This window comes from Rhynchophorus ferrugineus, unplaced genomic scaffold, assembly GCF_030347505.1.
Source record: "Rhynchophorus ferrugineus isolate W39M unplaced genomic scaffold, kcgeb_rfMv2 rfM14, whole genome shotgun sequence".
In the NCBI taxonomy this organism is placed as follows: Eukaryota; Metazoa; Arthropoda; class Insecta; order Coleoptera; family Curculionidae; genus Rhynchophorus; species Rhynchophorus ferrugineus.
The window spans coordinates 546,377-563,882 of NW_027472593.1; the positions used below are offsets into that span (position 1 = coordinate 546,377).

A 17,506-nucleotide genomic window follows, 5' to 3' on the forward strand; every position below is an offset into this window, starting at 1 on the left:
CTATCAAAACCATGCAAAATGCATCTTTGTTAGTAACAACCTTTACATAATACTAAATCGAAAACCTGAAAAGAAAACTGGAAGAGAAGAAAGAATTTTGATATTTGTATCATTTTGATACTTATATTATCAGGTATATATAAATGTTTGATTTAGAAATAGTGAAAAAATCAACAATCAAATCAATAAAACCAAAACGAATACGTAACAACTGGATTCCTATAGACGAACTTCGATTATGTAGAAGTTATCTACTTTCAAATATTAATTTTTTCCTTAGAAGATATCCGGTTTAGTTGATCAGTGTCATCAACTAAGCTTTTTCTGGTTTTACTGTGTAACATGTCCACTTTACTCGCTTTACCAATAAACCATTTTGTTGTAAACGAAGTAGTACTATTCAAAATCTCTAGAATATTAGTTATGGTGTAAACCTTAACCTATAAATTGATTCTGGACATCGGTAATGAATGACATTAGAATAACAGGTTGGCCAAATAAAAAATAATTAATATTATAAATATATAAGTTAAAAAATAGTTATAAATATTTAATCTTTACAGATTATATAATTGTTGTATATTATATAAAATTAATTATATATGCTTATTTCCAACATATTTAATTACAACAGTATACATACCATCTATTTACAAAGACGGTTGGTATCAAGTACTCGGCCATTTTGACATTGTTTTAATCGTCAAGTTAATTACTGGCATCTTGCCGGGTTTTTCACACAATTTGTGATTTCGAAAATAGTTATAATGTCATCTAATACAGGAGGTAACAATTTAGAACAAATACTAATATTGGAGATGGTATCTAACGAACCATCTCTAGGAAACGTTACGCCTGTTACTTATACCTACGGATGGATTAACGTCGAATCATCTAATATTCCTTATATTATCGTTGATGATATTTATGTTAGTGTCAGAATATTAAACGACAAAGTGCTCTCAAGAATGAAGAGATTCTCAGTTGAAGTGTATAACTTATTTTATATGCAGTGTAGTGTTATGAGCAAAGTGGAAGTAGATCTGTTTAATATGATTAACATTGCACATGGCGATTCTTTTGGAAGCAGTTTTCGAGAGGGCCGTGAATACAAAATGCAGTTGTTTGAATTTTTAAGATTGTATTGTTTTTTAAAATTTTGTGAATATGTTTTGTACAATCTTATAAAACAAATGTACAAACAATTTCCTAAAGAGATATGCGGCTTTTTACAGATAACTGCTAAGTATCACATACCATTTATAGTGAGAGACAATGAAAGTTACACGCCTTTGTTTTACTTTGAAGGAGATTTTTCCTTTTTGGAAGACAAAATTATAGTGTGCACTAATTGGGAAATGGCCTATTTTAAATTGTTATTCAAACTTCAGAAACTTAAAATCAAATTTGGAAAATATGACTTGTGTCGAATGATTAAAGTTGATGATTTGTTACCCTTCGTTGAGGGGGTTGTTGACACAAAATTAACATGGCCATTATCCGATATGCTCTGGATGAAGCCAGATAATAACTGAAAATCAAATATTTATTCTTCAACAATAATTAAAATTGATGTTATTTTCAAAATAACTATATTTTAGTTTATGTTTAAGAACTTTCTCTACATATTTTGTTGCAGAATACCTATAATCCTAGTTATAGTATTGTAATCATGTTTAAACACATTAATAAAAGTTTGATTTAACGAATCATATTCGTTTTAATTTTTATTGTGCCGTTTAATAATAATGAATTGAATATATTATTTGTATATAGTTTAAAAGTTGTTTTAAATAACATTAATTGATAGTGTTTATAGTTATTTAAAACTAGACATTTAAACCTCTCTATTTCGTTTAATATTTGTTTTTTTTCCCTTGTTTATTTTAAATTTACTATTCATACATTTAGCCTATTTTTAGTATGTGTCTTATTTGCCTGTTGTAACTATGGTATCTGTATGATTATGTCCCCAAATAATAGTCTGCTAACTGCTTCTTGTACTATATATTTTATGTATGCCAAACTATATCGAAGGCTCATCTAAGACTATAACTGAGCTTATCTTTTAGCTTTCTTCTGTTATTACAGAAATTAGTTATGTGTTTCTAAACATTACGAATTCTTAACATTTATTTTTCACATAGGTGAATTTTACAGCAGATGAAATTTGTGCCATGATGGTCTAAAACGAAACATCCGTAATAGATCCGTCATAGCTTACGTAGATAACGGAAAATCATCTTTAACAGACTCCTTAGTATCAAAAACTGGTATTATTGCTGGTGCCAAAATTAGAGAAATACATTTTACAGACACAAGAAAAAATGAACAAGACAGATTTATTACGAATATGTAGAATAAGAACATGTAGTATTTTGAAATATTGAACGACGAAATTTACAAACCACTGAACATGTGGGATAATTTTGATTAGTCATTCTGAAGCTTTATCTCTTTAAAATAAAGCTGGGTATTTGTTTTAACAAAAATACTAACTAATCTATTTTTAGCGCCATATTTATGTATTTTGAGCTCGAAGATAGGGATTTTTTCACAAGAAATATTGATTAACGCGAATAAGAATAGAAAGTTTTTTTGATTAATTTTATTGGTTCCTCTGGGCACATAGATTTCCGTTCTGAAGTAACTGCTGCCCTTCGTGTAACTGATGATGCTCTTGTTGTAGTAGATTGTGTTTCCTATAAGTAAATTCCTAAATAATTATTTGTATAATAAATTAAATAATTATATGTGTATTTTTGATGTTACTTAACTTTGTATTAATTTTACTAAAGAAACATGCATAATGCAATTCAATGCAAATGCAATAACGCATATCTAAATATATTTCTGTGGTAAAGGCTACCGAATTAAAGTAGGAAACATAGTAGTGTCTTTACAATCTTTTAATTAATCGTGATGTCATCTCCAACCGCCCTAGGCCGACATTTCTACAATTTTGGTCCTGTTTTTTTCGGTAAAGTAGCCATCGCCATGAAGGTCACCATCCTGGGACCTAACTATGTGGCCTCAAGAAAGAGGATTTAAACGAGAAGACAATTCAGGGAGCCAACCTCTTGATTGGTCGTTATATAGAAGCCATGGAATATGTCCCATCTGGAAATATTTGCACTTTGTTCGGTCTGGTTCAATTTTTGGTTAAGCCCGATACCATCCCCACATTCACAAACATGCAGAACTTGAATGTCATGAAATTCGGCGTAACTCTCGTAGTACGTGTAGCTGTGGAACCCCAGAATCCGGCCGATTAGACATTAGACATTAGGCCTTTAGAAGGTACGCAAATGTTCGCTTTTATTGTGTAATTATCACTAAAGTCTGTGTCATTTGACTTCAGGTTTGAGACGTTTGGCTAAGTCTGATCTTATTGTACAATGTGTCATTGAAGAATCTAGCGAAAACATCATTGCCATTGCCAGAGAGCTCCACTTAGAAATCTGTCTGAAGGCCTTAAAGGATGATCATGCTAGAATTCAAGTTACTTAATCCGACCCAGTAGTGCCCTTCGTGTAACTGATGGTGCTCTTGTTGTAGTAGATTGTATTAGGGGTGAGTAAATTCCTAAATAATTATTTGTATAATAAATTAAATAATTATATGTGTATTTTTGATGTTACTTAACTATGTATTAATTTTACTCAAGAAACATGCATAATGCAATTAAATGCAGATGCAATAACGCATATCTAAATATATTTCTGTGGTAATGACAATTTATTAAGAACTTCCGAATTAAAGTAGGAAACATTGTAGTGTCTTTACAATCTTTTAATTAATCGTGATGTCATCTCCAACCGCCCCAGGCATACATTGGTTCTGCTGATGCTAATTCGCTATAAATTATGGATAAAGTTAGAAACAATTTTGTAATAATGAATTACTTCAGGTATGTGTACAAGCGGAAACTATGTTACGTCAGGCTATCGACGAACGTATTAAGCCAATCATGTTCATGAACAAGACGGACCATACCCATTTGAAATTGCAGTCGGGTGCTGAATAACCTTACCAAATTTTCTGACGTTTAACCATCTATGGGGTTAGGAATATTTCAACGCAAAAACAGGATAATGATAACAAAAGATCGTTTTGCATGTACATCTTGAATCCCATCTACAAAATTTTTGACCTGATTGTGAAATGCAAGTAAACATGTGTGTTATTATTAAAAAAAATTAATTCTTCCAGCACAATTAGACCACTATATAGTTTACAAAATAACTTTTATGAAGTTATTAGGAAATAAATATATTGTCGGCAGTGCATTGGAAGAAAATTATAAGCCTAGGTAATAAACGCTTCCATGTTACCTCTATCTTTACATCCTATGGTGAAAAGCTGTTATATCGAGAATGCATTATATATTTGTAATTCTTGGGTGTAACTAAAATTTTTATTTTATTAAGGAAGAAAATGAAGTCCTTCTCTCCATACTGCGCATTAACTTGAAATATGAAGACAAGGATAAGGATGTAAAACAATTTAGGCGGACATGGTTACCTGTTGGTGAGACTTTGCTTCAGATGATTTCCGTTCAATTACCATACCCAGTAACTGATCTGAAATACAGAATGGAAATGTTATACGAAGGTCCACATGATGATGAAGCCGCTCGTGGTATGTGTCACCTGTATGGATTTTTAAAACGCATTAAATTTTGGTATATATTTGTACTTGATGATGTGTAGTTTACAAGTCCAGGCTGATTCACTGTGAATGATTGGTATAAACTAAACAACAATTACCAATTTTTTATTATTTTGTTTAATATTTGCAAATGACTATACTTTGTTTTTTTGTTTATAGGTATTAAGAACAATGATCCTAACGGTCCTATGATGATATGTGAATAAAATGGTGCCCACTTCTCATAAAGGTTATTTCTACGATTTTGGTCCTGTTTTTTCCGGTAAAGTAGCCACCGCAGCAAGGCCCCTATTCCAAGAGCTAAATACGTGGCATCATGACAGAAGATTTAAACGAGAAGACAATTCAGTGAGCCGTCCTCATTATGGGTCGTTACGTAGAAGCCATTGAACATGTCCCATCTGGAAACATTTACAGGTTGTTCGGTGTGGATCAATTTTTGGTTAAGCCCGATACCATCCCCACATTCACAAACATGCAGAACTTGAATGTCATGAAATTCGGCGTAACTCTCGTAGTACATGTAGCTGTGGAACCCAAGAATTCGGCCGATTCACCAAAACCTGTAGAAGGTACGCAAATGTTCGCTTTTATTGTGTGATTATCACTAAAGTCTGTGTCATTTAACTTCAGGTTTGAAACGTTTGGCTAAGTCTGATCTTATGGTACAATGTGTCATTGACGAATCTAGCGAAAACATCATTGCCGGTGCTAGAGAGCGCCACTTAGAAATATGTCTGAAGGCCTTGGAGGAGGATCATGATAATTCAAGTTAATTAATCCGACCCTGTAGTGCCCTTCGTGTAAATGATGGTGCTCTTGTTGTAGTAGATTGTGTTACGGGTAGGTAAATTACTAAATAATTATTTATATAATAAATTAAATAATTATGTATGTATTTTAGGTGTTACTTCACTTTGTATTAATTTTACTAAACAAAAATTAAAATTTTAAATAATGCATATATAAATATATTTCTGTGGTAAAGACAACTTATTAAGGATTTCTGAATTAAAGTAGGAAACATCGAAAAAAGAATCTTGTAGTCTTTTTACAATATATTAATTAATCGTTATGTCATCTCCATCTGCTTTAGGCCGACATTCGTTGATGTTTGGTGGCACTGATGCTGCTAATTCGCTATAAATTATGAATAAAGTTAGAAACAATTTTGTAATAATAAATTATTTGCAGCTGTGTGTGTACAAACGGAAACTGTCTTACGTCAGGCTATCGACGAACGTTTTAAACCAATCTTGTTCAAGAACAAGATGAACCCGTACTCTTTTGCAATTGCAGTTGGACCCTGAATAACTTTACCAAACTTTCTGATGTTAAACAGTCTATGGGGTTAGAAATATTTCAACCCAAAAACAGGATAATGATAACAAATGGTCGTTTTGCATGTACATCTTGAATCCCATCTACAAAATTTTTGACCTGATTATGAAAAGCAAGAAAACATATGTTTTATTATTTAAATAAAAATTTATTCTTCCAGCACAATTAGGCCACTATATAGTTTAGAAATAAACTTCTATGAAGTTATTCGGAAATAAATATATTGTAGGCAGTGCATAGGAAGAAAATTATAAGCCTAGGTATTAAACGCTTTCATGTTACCCCTATCTTTATATCCTATGGTGACAATTTGTTATATCGACAATGCATTATATATTTGTAGTTCTTGGGTGAAACTAAAATTTTTATTTTAGTAAAGAAGAAAATGAAGCCCTTTTCTCCATACTGCGCATTAACTTGAAATATGAAGACAAGGATAAGGATAGAAAACAATTTAGTCAGACATAGTTACCTGCTGGTGGGACTTTGATTCAGATGATTGCCGTTCATTTACCGTTCCCAGTAACTGCTCTGAAATGCAGAATAGAAATGTTATACGAAAGTCCACATGATGATGAAGCCGCCTTGGTATATGTCACCTATATGGATTTTTAAAACGCGTTAAATTTTGGTATTTATTTGTACATGATGATGTGTGGTTTACAATTCTAGGCTGATTCACTGTGAATGATTGGTATAAACTAAACAACAATTACCAATTTTTTATTATTTTTTTAATATTTGCAAATGACTATATTTTGTTTTTTTGTTTTAGGTATTAAGAACTGTGATCCTAACGGTCCTATGATGATGTGTCTAAAATGGTATCCACTTCTCATAAAGTTTATTTCTACGATTTTGGTCCTGTTTTTTCCGGTAAAGTAGCCACCGGCATGAAGGCCCCTATCCTGGGACCTAACTATGTGGCCTCAAGAAAGAGGATTTACACGAGAAGACAATTCAGGGAGCCATCCTCATGATTAGTCGTTACATAGAAGCCATGGAAGATGTCCCATCTGGAAATATTTGCACTTTGTTCGGTCTGGATCAGTTTTTCCCGATACCATCCCCACATTCACAAACTTGCAGAACTTGAATGTCATGAAATTCGGCGTAACTCTGGTAGTATATGTAGCTGTGGAATCCAAGAATCCGGCCGATTCACCAAAACCTGTAGAAGGTCTGTATCATTTGACTTCAGGTTTGAAATTTTGGCTAAGTCTGATCTTATGGTACAATGTGTCATTGAAGAATCTATCGAAAACATCATTGCCGTTGCCAGAGAGCTCCACTTAGAAATCTGTCTGAAGGCCTTGGAGGAGGATCATGCTAGAATTCAAATTACTTAATCCGACCCAGTAGTGCCCTTCGTGTAATTGATGGTTCTCTTGTTCTAATAGATTGTATTAGGGGTAAGTAAATTCCTAAACAATTATTTGTATAATAAATTAAATAATTATGTATGTATTTACGGTGTTACTTCACTTTGTATTAATTTTACTAAAGAAACATGCATAATGCAATTCAATGCAGATGCAATAACGCATATCTAAATATATTTCTGTGGTAAAGACAATTTATTAAGAACTTTCGAATTAAAGTAGGAAACATTGTAGTGTCTTTACTATATTTTAATTAACGTTATGTCATCTCCAACCGCCCCAGGCCGACATTGGTTAATGATTGGTGCTACTGATGCTGCTAATTCGCTATAAATTATGGATAAAGTTAGAAACAATTTTGTAATAATGAATTATTTCAGGTGTGTGTTCAAACGGAAACTATGTTACGTCAGGCTATCGACGAACGTATTAAGCCAATCTTGTTCATGAACAAGATGGACCATACCCATTTGAAATTGCAGCTGGGTGCTGAATAACTTTACCAAATATTCTGACGTTTAACAATCTATGGGGTTAGGAATATTTCAACCCAAAAATAGGATAATGATAACAAAAGATCGTTTTTCATTTACATCTTGAATCTCATCTACAAAATTTTTGACTTGATTATGAACTGCAAGCAAACATGTGTTTTATTATTTAAAAAAATATTAATTCTTCCATCGCAATTAGGCCACTATATAGTTTACAAAATAACTTTTATGAAGTTATTAGGAAATAAATATATTGTTGGCAGTACATTGGAAGAATATTTTAAGCCTAGGTATTAAACGAATTCATGTTACCTCTATCTTAATATCCTATGGTGACAAGCTGTTATATCGAGAATGCATTATATATTTGTAGTTCTTGGGTGTAACTAAAATTTATATTTTAGGAAAGAAGAATATGAAGGCCTTCTCTCCACACTGTGCACTAACTTGAAATATGAAGACAAGGATAAGAATGGAAAACAATTTAGGTGGACATGGTTACCTGTTGCTGAGACTTTGCTTCAGATGATTGCCGTTCACTTACCATATCCAGTAACTGCTCTGAAATACAGAATGGAAATGTTATATGAAGGTCCACATGATGATGAAGCCGCTTCTGGTATGTGTCACCTATATGGATTTTTTAAACGCGTTAAATTTTGGTATTTACTTATACATGATGATGTGTAGTTTACAACTCTAGGCTGATTCACTGTGAATGATTGTTATAAACTAAACAACAATTACCAATTTTTTATTATTTTTTTTTAATATTTGAAAATGACTATACTTTGTTTTTTTGTTTTTAGGTATTAAGAACAATGATCCTAACGGTCCTATGATAATGTGTCTAAAATGGTACCCACTTCTCAAAAAGGTTTTTTCTACGATTTTGGTATTGTTTTTTCCGGTAAAGTAGCCACCGGCAAGAAGGCCCCTATCCTGGGACCTAACTATGCGGCCTCAACATAGAGGATTTACACGAGAAGACAATTCAGGAATCCTCATGATTGGTCGTTATATTGAAGCCATGGAAGATGTCCCATCTGGAAATATTTGCACTTTGTTCGGTCTGGATCAATTTTTGTTTAAGCCCGATACGGTCGCCACATTCACAAACAAGCAGAACTTGAATGTCAAGAACTTCAGCTTTTCTTCCGTAGTACGTGTAGCTGTGGAACCGAAGAATCCGGCCGATTCAGAAAAACCTGTAGAAGGTACGCAAATGTTCGCTTTTATTGTGTTATTATCACTAAGGTCTGTGTCATTTGACTTCAGGTTTGAAAGGTTTGGCTAAGCCTGATCTTATGGTACAATGTGTCATTGACGAATCTAGCGAAAACATCATTGTCGGTGCTAGAGAGCTCATCTTAGAAATCTGTCTGAAGGCCTTGGAGGAGGATCATGCTAGAATTCAAGTTACTTAATCCGACCCTGTAGTGCCCTTCGTGTAAATGATGGTGCTCTTGTTGTAGTAGATTGTGTTACGGATAGGTAAATTCCTAAATAATTATTTATATAACAAATTAAATAATTATATATGTATTTTAGGTGTTACTTCACTTTGTATTAATTTTGCTAAACAAAAATTAAAATTTTAAATAATGCATATATAAATATATTTCTGTGGTAAAGACAATTTATTAAGAACTTCTGAATTAAAGTAGGAAACATCGAAAAAAGAATCTTGTAGTCTCTTTACAATATATTAACTAATCGTGATGTCATCTCCATCTGCCCTAGGCCGACAATCGTTAATGTCTGGTGGTACTGATGCTGCTAATTCGCTATAAATTATGAATAAAGTTAGAAACAATTTGGTAATAATGAATTATTTGCAGGTGTGTGTACCAACGGAAACTATGTTACGTCAGGCTATCGACGAACGTATTCAGCCAATCTTGTTCATGAACGAGATGGACCGTACCCATTTGAAATTGCAGTTGGATGCTGAATAACTTTACCAAATTTTCTGACGTTTAACAATCTATGGGATTAGGAATATTTCAACCTAAAAATAGGATAATGATAACAAAAGATCGTTTTGCATGTACATTTTGAATCCCATCTACAAAATTTTTGATTTGATTATGAACTGCAAGTAAACATGTCTTTTATTATTTAAAAAAAATAATTCTTCCATCACAATTAGGCTACTATATAGTTTCCAAATAACTTTTATGAAGTTATTAGGAAATAAATATATTGTTGGCAGTGCATTGGAAGAAAATTATAGGCCTAGATATTAAACGCTTTCCTCTATCTTTATATCTTATGGTGACAAGCTGTTATATTGAGAATGAATTATATATTTGTAGTTCTTGTGTGTTTTTAATTTTTTTTAGGAAAGAACAATATGAAGCCCTTCTCTCCACACTGCGTACTAACTTGAAATATGAAGACAAGGATAAGATTGATCCTCATGATCGGTCGTTATGTAGAAGCCATTGAAGATGTCCTATCTAGAAACATTTACAGGTTGTTCGGTGTGGATCGATTTTTGGTTAATCCCGAAACCATCCCCACATTCACAAACATGCAGAACTTGAATGTCATGAAATTCGGCGTAACTCTCGTAGTACGTGTAGCTGTACAAACCCAAGATTCCGGCTGATTCGAAAAGAGTCTTGTAGTGTCTTTACTATCTTTTAATTGATCGCGATGTCATCTCCAACCGCCCCAGGCCATATTGGTTAATGATTGGTGCTACTGATGCTGCTAATTCGCTATAAATTATGAATAAAATCAGAAACAATTTGGTAATGCAATTTGGCAATCGGCAACGTAATTGACATGCCGAATATTACTTGGAATGTGAATTGGAGCTAAATCATTAATTTATAGGACCATTTTACAACTTGGGCCCAAGTAGAAACAGAGCCTAAGGGTAAAATTTCGATTGCCCATATCTCGGAAACTATAAGAGATAATGCAATTTGGCAATCGGCAACGTAATTCGCATGCGGAATATTACTTGGAAGGTGAATTGGAACGAAATCGGTAATTCATAGGACTATTTTACAATTTGGCCCCAAGTAGAAACAGAATCTAAGGTGTAAAATTTCGATAGCCCATATCTCGGAAAAAATAAGAGATAATGCAATTTGGCAATCGACGACGTAATTGACATTCCAAACATTACTTGGAATATGAATTGGAACTAAATCATTAATTCATAGGACCATTTTACAATTTGAGCCCAAGTAGAAACAGAGCCTAAGGTGTAAAATTTCGATAGCCCATATCTCGGAAAAAATAAGAGATAATGCAATCTGGCAATTTTTTTTTATAACATCTTTATTAGATACGCTTAGTACAATCTTAATTATTATTATTATTATTACAATTAATTTATTACTATTTTTCCTATGTGCTTGGATTAATTAGCAAGCAAGACGAGTGCGAGAAAATACATCAGTATGTATTCCTCAATTATAAAATTACAATTATTTATTAATTATTAACTTATAGTTTACACTAATAATACACACTAAATGTTCACACAAGTTCGTATGGTTTTGTTCGTTTCAATCACCTGACATCCTGTGCGCTGTCCAGCAGTTGTATTACTTCCACGTTAGAATGATTTAGTAATCTTCTTTCGTGTTTCAAGGCGAAATCCTGCACAACTTCGCAAATCCATTTGATTTCCAGGTCATCGTGCAGTTCTTCATTGGTTACATAGCGATAGGCATTGGTAATCAACCGAAGAATCTTGTTTTGACAGCGCTGTATGACTAACTGATTTTTTTTTAATGCAACCCCATATTTGCACCCCATAGGTCCAAATTGGCTTTATAATTCTATTATAGATCAACCTCTTTGATTTTAGATCAAGTTGAGAGTATCTTCCGACTAACCAGTATAGTTGTTTTATTTTGGTTCTAATGTGTTTTGCTTTTTGTCTAAAGTGATGCATCTAATTTAATCTACCGTCAAGATGGATTCCAAGGTATTTTGCTGATTCTGCTTGAGGAATCGGGCATCCATTGAGTGATATAATTAAATTTTTATTATTTCGCCTTAATGCAAAATTAACGTGGACAGATTTGGAGCTATTAAATTGAATTTTCCAATCTTTTGTCCATTTGTAGATTTTGTTGACTGCCACTTGCACTTTTTCTATTGCCCTAGGCAGAGATATATCTTTTGCCATAATAACTGTGTCATCAGCAAAGGTTCCAAGAAGTGTTTCTTTTGCTGTTGGAATGTCAGCAGTGTAGAGCAGATACAGGAGAGGTCCTAAGACGCCAGCTACCTTGTGGAACTCCGGCCGAGATATTTTTAAATGTCGAGAACGCCATTTCGTGCGATACTCTAAATTTTCGTCCGAATAAATATGACTCCATGAAATGAAAAATGTTAGCTAAATATTCTGCTTTTTCATTGTCGCTTCGAACCCATTCATTTCGATCATTTTTAATAGGCGGTACTCGAATAATTGGTCTTTTAAATCTTTGAGTTGCTTTCCATAGTGATTAATTTTTGTCTGCTTGTGGGCTTAATTCACTTAAATACTTTTGAAAGCAATTCTGTTTATATTCTTTGATCTTTTGATTTGTCTGATTACTAATTCTATTAAACGTGGTTTTGTCAGCAGCATTTCTGGTCTTGTGCCATACTCTTCTAGCTTTTCGCCTTTCTTTTATCATTTCTCTAATTTCGAGGGGGTAAAGTACTTCATATTCTGATTTCTCTCTTGCAATTGGGGTAGCATCTTTTAATCTGGCAATCGGCAACGGAATTAACATGCCGAACATTACTCGGAATATGAATTGGAACGAAATCGATAATTCATAGGACTATTTTACAATTTGGGCTCAAGTAGAAACAGAGCCTAAGGTGTAAAATTTGAATTGCCCATATCTCGGAAACTATAAGAGGTAATGCAATTTGGCAAGCGGCAACTTAATTGGCATGCCAAATATTACTTTGAATGTGAATTGGAACGAAAGGTAATTCTAGAATCTAGCGAGAACATCATTGCCGGTGCCAGAGAGCTCCACTTAGAAATCTGTCTGAAGGCCTTGGAGGAGGATCATGCTTGAAGTCAAGTTACTTAACAACCCGACCCAGTAGTGCCCTTTGTGTAACTGATGGTGTTCTTGTTGTAGTAGATTGTATTAGGGGTAAGTAAATTCCTAAGTAATTATTTGTATAATAAATGAAATAACTATGTATGTATTTTTGGTGTTATTTCACTTTGTATTAATTTTACTAATGAAACATGCATAATGCAATTCAATGCAGATGCAATAACGCATATCTAAACATATTTCTGTGGTAAAGACAATTTATTAAGAACTTTCGAATTAAAGTAGGAAACATTGTAGTGTCTTTACAATCTTTTAATTAGTCGTGATGTCATCTCCAACTGCCCCAGGCTGACATTGGTTAATGATTGGTGCTAGTCTTGCTGCTAATTTGCTATAAGTTATGGATAAAGTTAGAAACAATTTTGTAATAATGAATTATTTGCAGATGTGTGCACTTCTCATAAAGGTTATTTCTACAATTTTGGACCTGTTTTTTCGTGTAAAGTAGCCACCGACATGAAGGCCCCTATCCTGGAACCTAACTATGTCGCCTCAAGAAAGAGGATTTACACGAGAAGACAATTCAGGGAGCCATCCTCGTGATTAGTCGTTATGTAGAAGCCATGGAAGATGTCCCATTTAGAAATATTTGCACTTTGTTCGGTCTGGATCAATTTTTGGTTAAGCCCGATGCCATCGCCACATACATTAACAAGCAGAACTTGAATGTCAAGAAGTTCAGCTTATCTTCCGTAGTACGTATAGCTGTGGAACTCAAGAATCCGGCCGATTGTACAAAACCTGTAGAAGGTACGCAAATGTTCGCTTTTATAGTGTGATTATCACTAAGTCGTCTTTACAATCTTTTAATTAATCGTGATGTCATCTCTTACCGCCCCAGGCCTACATTGGTTAATGATTGGTGCTACTGATGCTGCTAATTCGCTATAAATTATGGATAAATTTAGAAACAATTTTGTAATAATGAATTATTTCAGGTTTGTGTAAAAACGGAAACTATGTTACGTCAGGCTATCGACGAACGTATTAAGCCAATCTTGTTCATGAACAAGATGGACCATAACCATTTGAAATTGCAGCTGGGTGCTGAATAACTTTACCAAATTTCCTGACGTTTAACAATCTATGGGGTTAGGAATATTTCAACCCAAAAATAGGATAATGATAACAAAAGATCGTTTTGCATTTACATCTTGAATCCCATCTACAAAATTTTTGACTTGATTATGAACTGCAAGTAAACATGTGTTTTATTATTAAAAAAAAAGTTAATTCTTCCAACACAATTAGGCCACATTATAGTTTACAAAATTACTTTTATGAAGTCATTAGGAAATAAATATATTGTTGGCAGTGCATTGGAAGAAAATTATAGGCCTAGGTATTAAACGCTTTCATGTAACCTCTATCTTTATATCTTATGGTGACAAGCTGTTATATCGAGAATGCATTATATATTTGTAGTTCTTGGGTGTAATTAAAATTTGTATTTTAGGAAAGAAGAATATGAAGGCCTTCTCTCCACACTGTGCACTAACTTGAAATATCAAGACAAGGATAAGGATGAAAAACGATTTAGGCAGACATGGTTACCTGTTGGTCAGACTTTGCTTCAGATGATTGCCGTCCACTTACCATACCCAGTGACTGCTCTGAAATACAGAATGGAAATGTTATACGAAGGTCCACATGATGATGAAGCCGCTCTTGGTATGTGTCACCTGTATGGATTTTTAAAACGCATTAAATTTTGGTATTAATTTGTACTTGATGATGTGTAGTGTAGAACTCTAGGCTGATTCACTGTGAATGATTGGTATAAACTAAACAACAATTACCAATTTTTTATTATTTTTTTAATATTTGCAAATGACTATACTTTGCTTTTTTTGTTTTTAGGTATTAAAAATTGTAATCCTAACGGTCCTATGATGATATGTGTCTAAAATGGTGCCCACTTCTCATAAGGTTTATTTCTACGATTTTGGTCCTGTTTTTTCCGATAAAGTAGCCACCGGCAGCAAGGCCCCTATCCCAAGATCTAAATACGTGGCATCATGAAAGAAGATTTAAACGAGAAGACAATTCAGGGAGCCATCCTCATGATTGGTCGTTACATAGAAGCCGTGGAAGATGTCCCATCTGGAAATATTTGCATTTTGTTCGGTCTGGATCAATTTTTTCCGATACTATCCCCACATTCACAAACATGCAGAACTTGAATGTCATGAAATTCGGCGTAACTCTCGTAGTATGTGTAGCTGTGGAACCCAAGAATCCGGCCGATTCACCAAAACCTGTAGAAGGTACGCAAATGTTCGCTTTTATTGTGTGATTATCACTAAGGTCTTCGTCATTTGACTTCAGGTTTGAAACGTTTGGCCTTATGGTACAATGTGTCATTAAAGAATCTAGCGAAAACATCATTGCCTGTGTCAGAGAGCCCCACTTAGAAATCTGTCTGAAGGCCTTGGAGGATTATCATGCTAGAATGCAAGTTATATAATCCGACCCAGTAGTACCGTTCGTGTAACTAATTGTGCTCTTGTTGTTGTAGATTGTATTACGGGTGAGTAAATTCCTAAATAATTATTTGTATAATAAATTACATAATTATGTATGTATTTTTGGTGTCACTTAACTTTGTATTAATTTTACTAAAGAAACGTGCATAATGCAATTCAATGCAGATGCAATAATGCATATATAAATATATTTCTGTGGTAAAAAAAATTTATTAAGTACTTCCGAATTAAAGTAGAAAACATTGTAGTGTCTTTACAATCCTTCAATTAATCGTGATGTCTCTGCAACTGCTCCAGGCCGTCATTGGTTAATATTTGGTGCTACTGATGCTGTTATTTCGCTATAAATTATGAATTAAGTTAGAAACAATTTTGTAATAATGAATTATTTGCAGGTGTGTGCGTATAAACGGAAACTGTCTTACGTCAGGCTATCGACGAACGAAATAAGCCAATCTTGCTCATGAACAAGATGAACCGTATTCTTTTGGAATTGCAGTTGGATGCTGAATAACTTTACCAACCTTTTTGACGTTAAACAGTCTATGGGGTTAGATATATTTCAACCCAAAAACAAAAGTTTAATGATAACAAAAGATCGTTCTGCATGTAGGCCACAATTAGGCCACTATATAGTTTACAAAATAACTTTTATGAAGTTATTAGGAAATAAAGATATTATTTGCAGTGCGTTGCAAGAAAATTATAAGCCTAGGTAATAAACATTTTCACGTTACCTCTATCTTTATATCCTATGGCGACAAGCTACTATATCGAGAATGCATTATATATTTGTAGTTCTTGGGAGTAACTAAAATTTTTATTTTAGGAAAGAAGAATATGAAGCCCTTCTCTCCACACTGCGCATTAACTTGAAATATGAAGACAAGGATAAGGATGGAAAACAATTTTGTCGGACATGGTTAACTGCTGGTGGGACTTTGCTTCAGATAATTGCCGTTCATTTACCATCCCCAGTGACTGCTCTGAAATACAGAATGGAAATATTATACGAAAGTCCACATGATGGTGAAGCCGCTCTTGGTATGTGTCACCTATATGGATTTTTTAAACATGTTAAATTTTAGTATTTATTTGTACATGCTGATGTATAATGTACAACTCTAGGCTGACTCACCGTGAATGATTGGTATAAACTAAACAACAATTACCATGCGTGTGGTTTACCTCGTGCGGTAAATCCATTTGAAATGGCGAATCTAGAATGCTAGTAATTTTATTTTCGTCATCTTTATGTAGCTGAGACTGGAAAGGTTTAAAAACATTTTTTAAGTGTTTTGAGAAAATGTCGGCCTTCTCTTTATTGCTTCTCGCCCAATTATTTTCGCTTGTTTTAATAGGTGGGTTATGCTGCTGGGATCTCCTAAGCTTTTTTGTTGCTTTCCACAACGAATAGTCTGTAGCCTCAGTTGATGTCAAGTTTTCTAGGTATTCTTGAATGCCTTGGTTTTGTTCAATTTGGATTAGATCTCTCAGCTCTTTTATGGCCCTATTAAATTTTCTTTTATTCTCTTCAGTCCTTTGCTGTTGCCAATTTCGTCGTAACTTTCTTTTTTCTGCTATCTTTTTCTGTATTGTACATGATATATGTGTATTTTTTCTTGGAAATGTTTCACTATTGGGAGTCGCGGAATATGCTGCCTCATGTATATTTTTTGTAAGATTTATTGCTGCTATTTCTATATCCATTTCAGTTTGTAACGGTAAGTTTAGAAAGATATTTTGGTCTAAGTTTTCTCTAAATGTGGGCCAGTTAGTTCTATTATTGCACAGAGAAGGGGGTTTATCTTTGATGGTAATTTTTGAAGAAATTGTTATTATTATAGGTGAATGATCAGAAGACAGGTCGAAACATGATTCTGCCAGACACTTTTTTGGATCAATATTTTTTGTAATACAGAAATCTATTGTATCTGGTTTTTTATTTCTGTCTGAAGGCCAATATGTTGGTTCACCAGTAGAGATATGTTGTAAGTTATCTTTCCTTATGGTTTTGAGCAGTTCTCTACCTTTTG

The 17,506-nt window shown here is 33.6% G+C and overlaps 5 pseudogenes across 4 annotated transcripts; all 5 read left to right on the top strand.

Moving 5' to 3' along the window:
• Window positions 1–767: 767 nt before the first annotated feature.
• On the top strand, window positions 768–4,027 carry LOC143205751 (translation elongation factor 2-like; annotated as a pseudogene).
• On the top strand, window positions 2,784–3,574 carry LOC143205674 (eukaryotic translation elongation factor 2-like; annotated as a pseudogene). The gene is made up of 2 exons (XR_013007852.1): window positions 2,784–3,300; window positions 3,362–3,574. The product of XR_013007852.1 is annotated as a eukaryotic translation elongation factor 2-like (transcript).
• LOC143205752 (uncharacterized) lies at window positions 4,001–16,000 on the top strand (annotated as a pseudogene). Its single transcript, XR_013007887.1, has 9 exons — window positions 4,001–4,170; window positions 8,293–8,507; window positions 8,698–9,105; window positions 9,167–9,324; window positions 13,482–13,759; window positions 14,441–14,655; window positions 14,845–15,251; window positions 15,313–15,514; window positions 15,866–16,000. The product of XR_013007887.1 is annotated as an uncharacterized LOC143205752 (transcript).
• On the top strand, window positions 4,328–5,854 carry LOC143205720 (eukaryotic translation elongation factor 2-like; annotated as a pseudogene). Its single transcript, XR_013007875.1, has 5 exons — window positions 4,328–4,354; window positions 4,431–4,641; window positions 4,831–5,243; window positions 5,305–5,514; window positions 5,576–5,854. The product of XR_013007875.1 is annotated as a eukaryotic translation elongation factor 2-like (transcript).
• Window positions 9,327–14,573, top strand: LOC143205698 (translation elongation factor 2 pseudogene; annotated as a pseudogene). Its single transcript, XR_013007859.1, has 3 exons — window positions 9,327–9,382; window positions 9,440–13,017; window positions 14,441–14,573. The product of XR_013007859.1 is annotated as a translation elongation factor 2 pseudogene (transcript).
• Window positions 16,001–17,506: the final 1,506 nt, after the last annotated feature.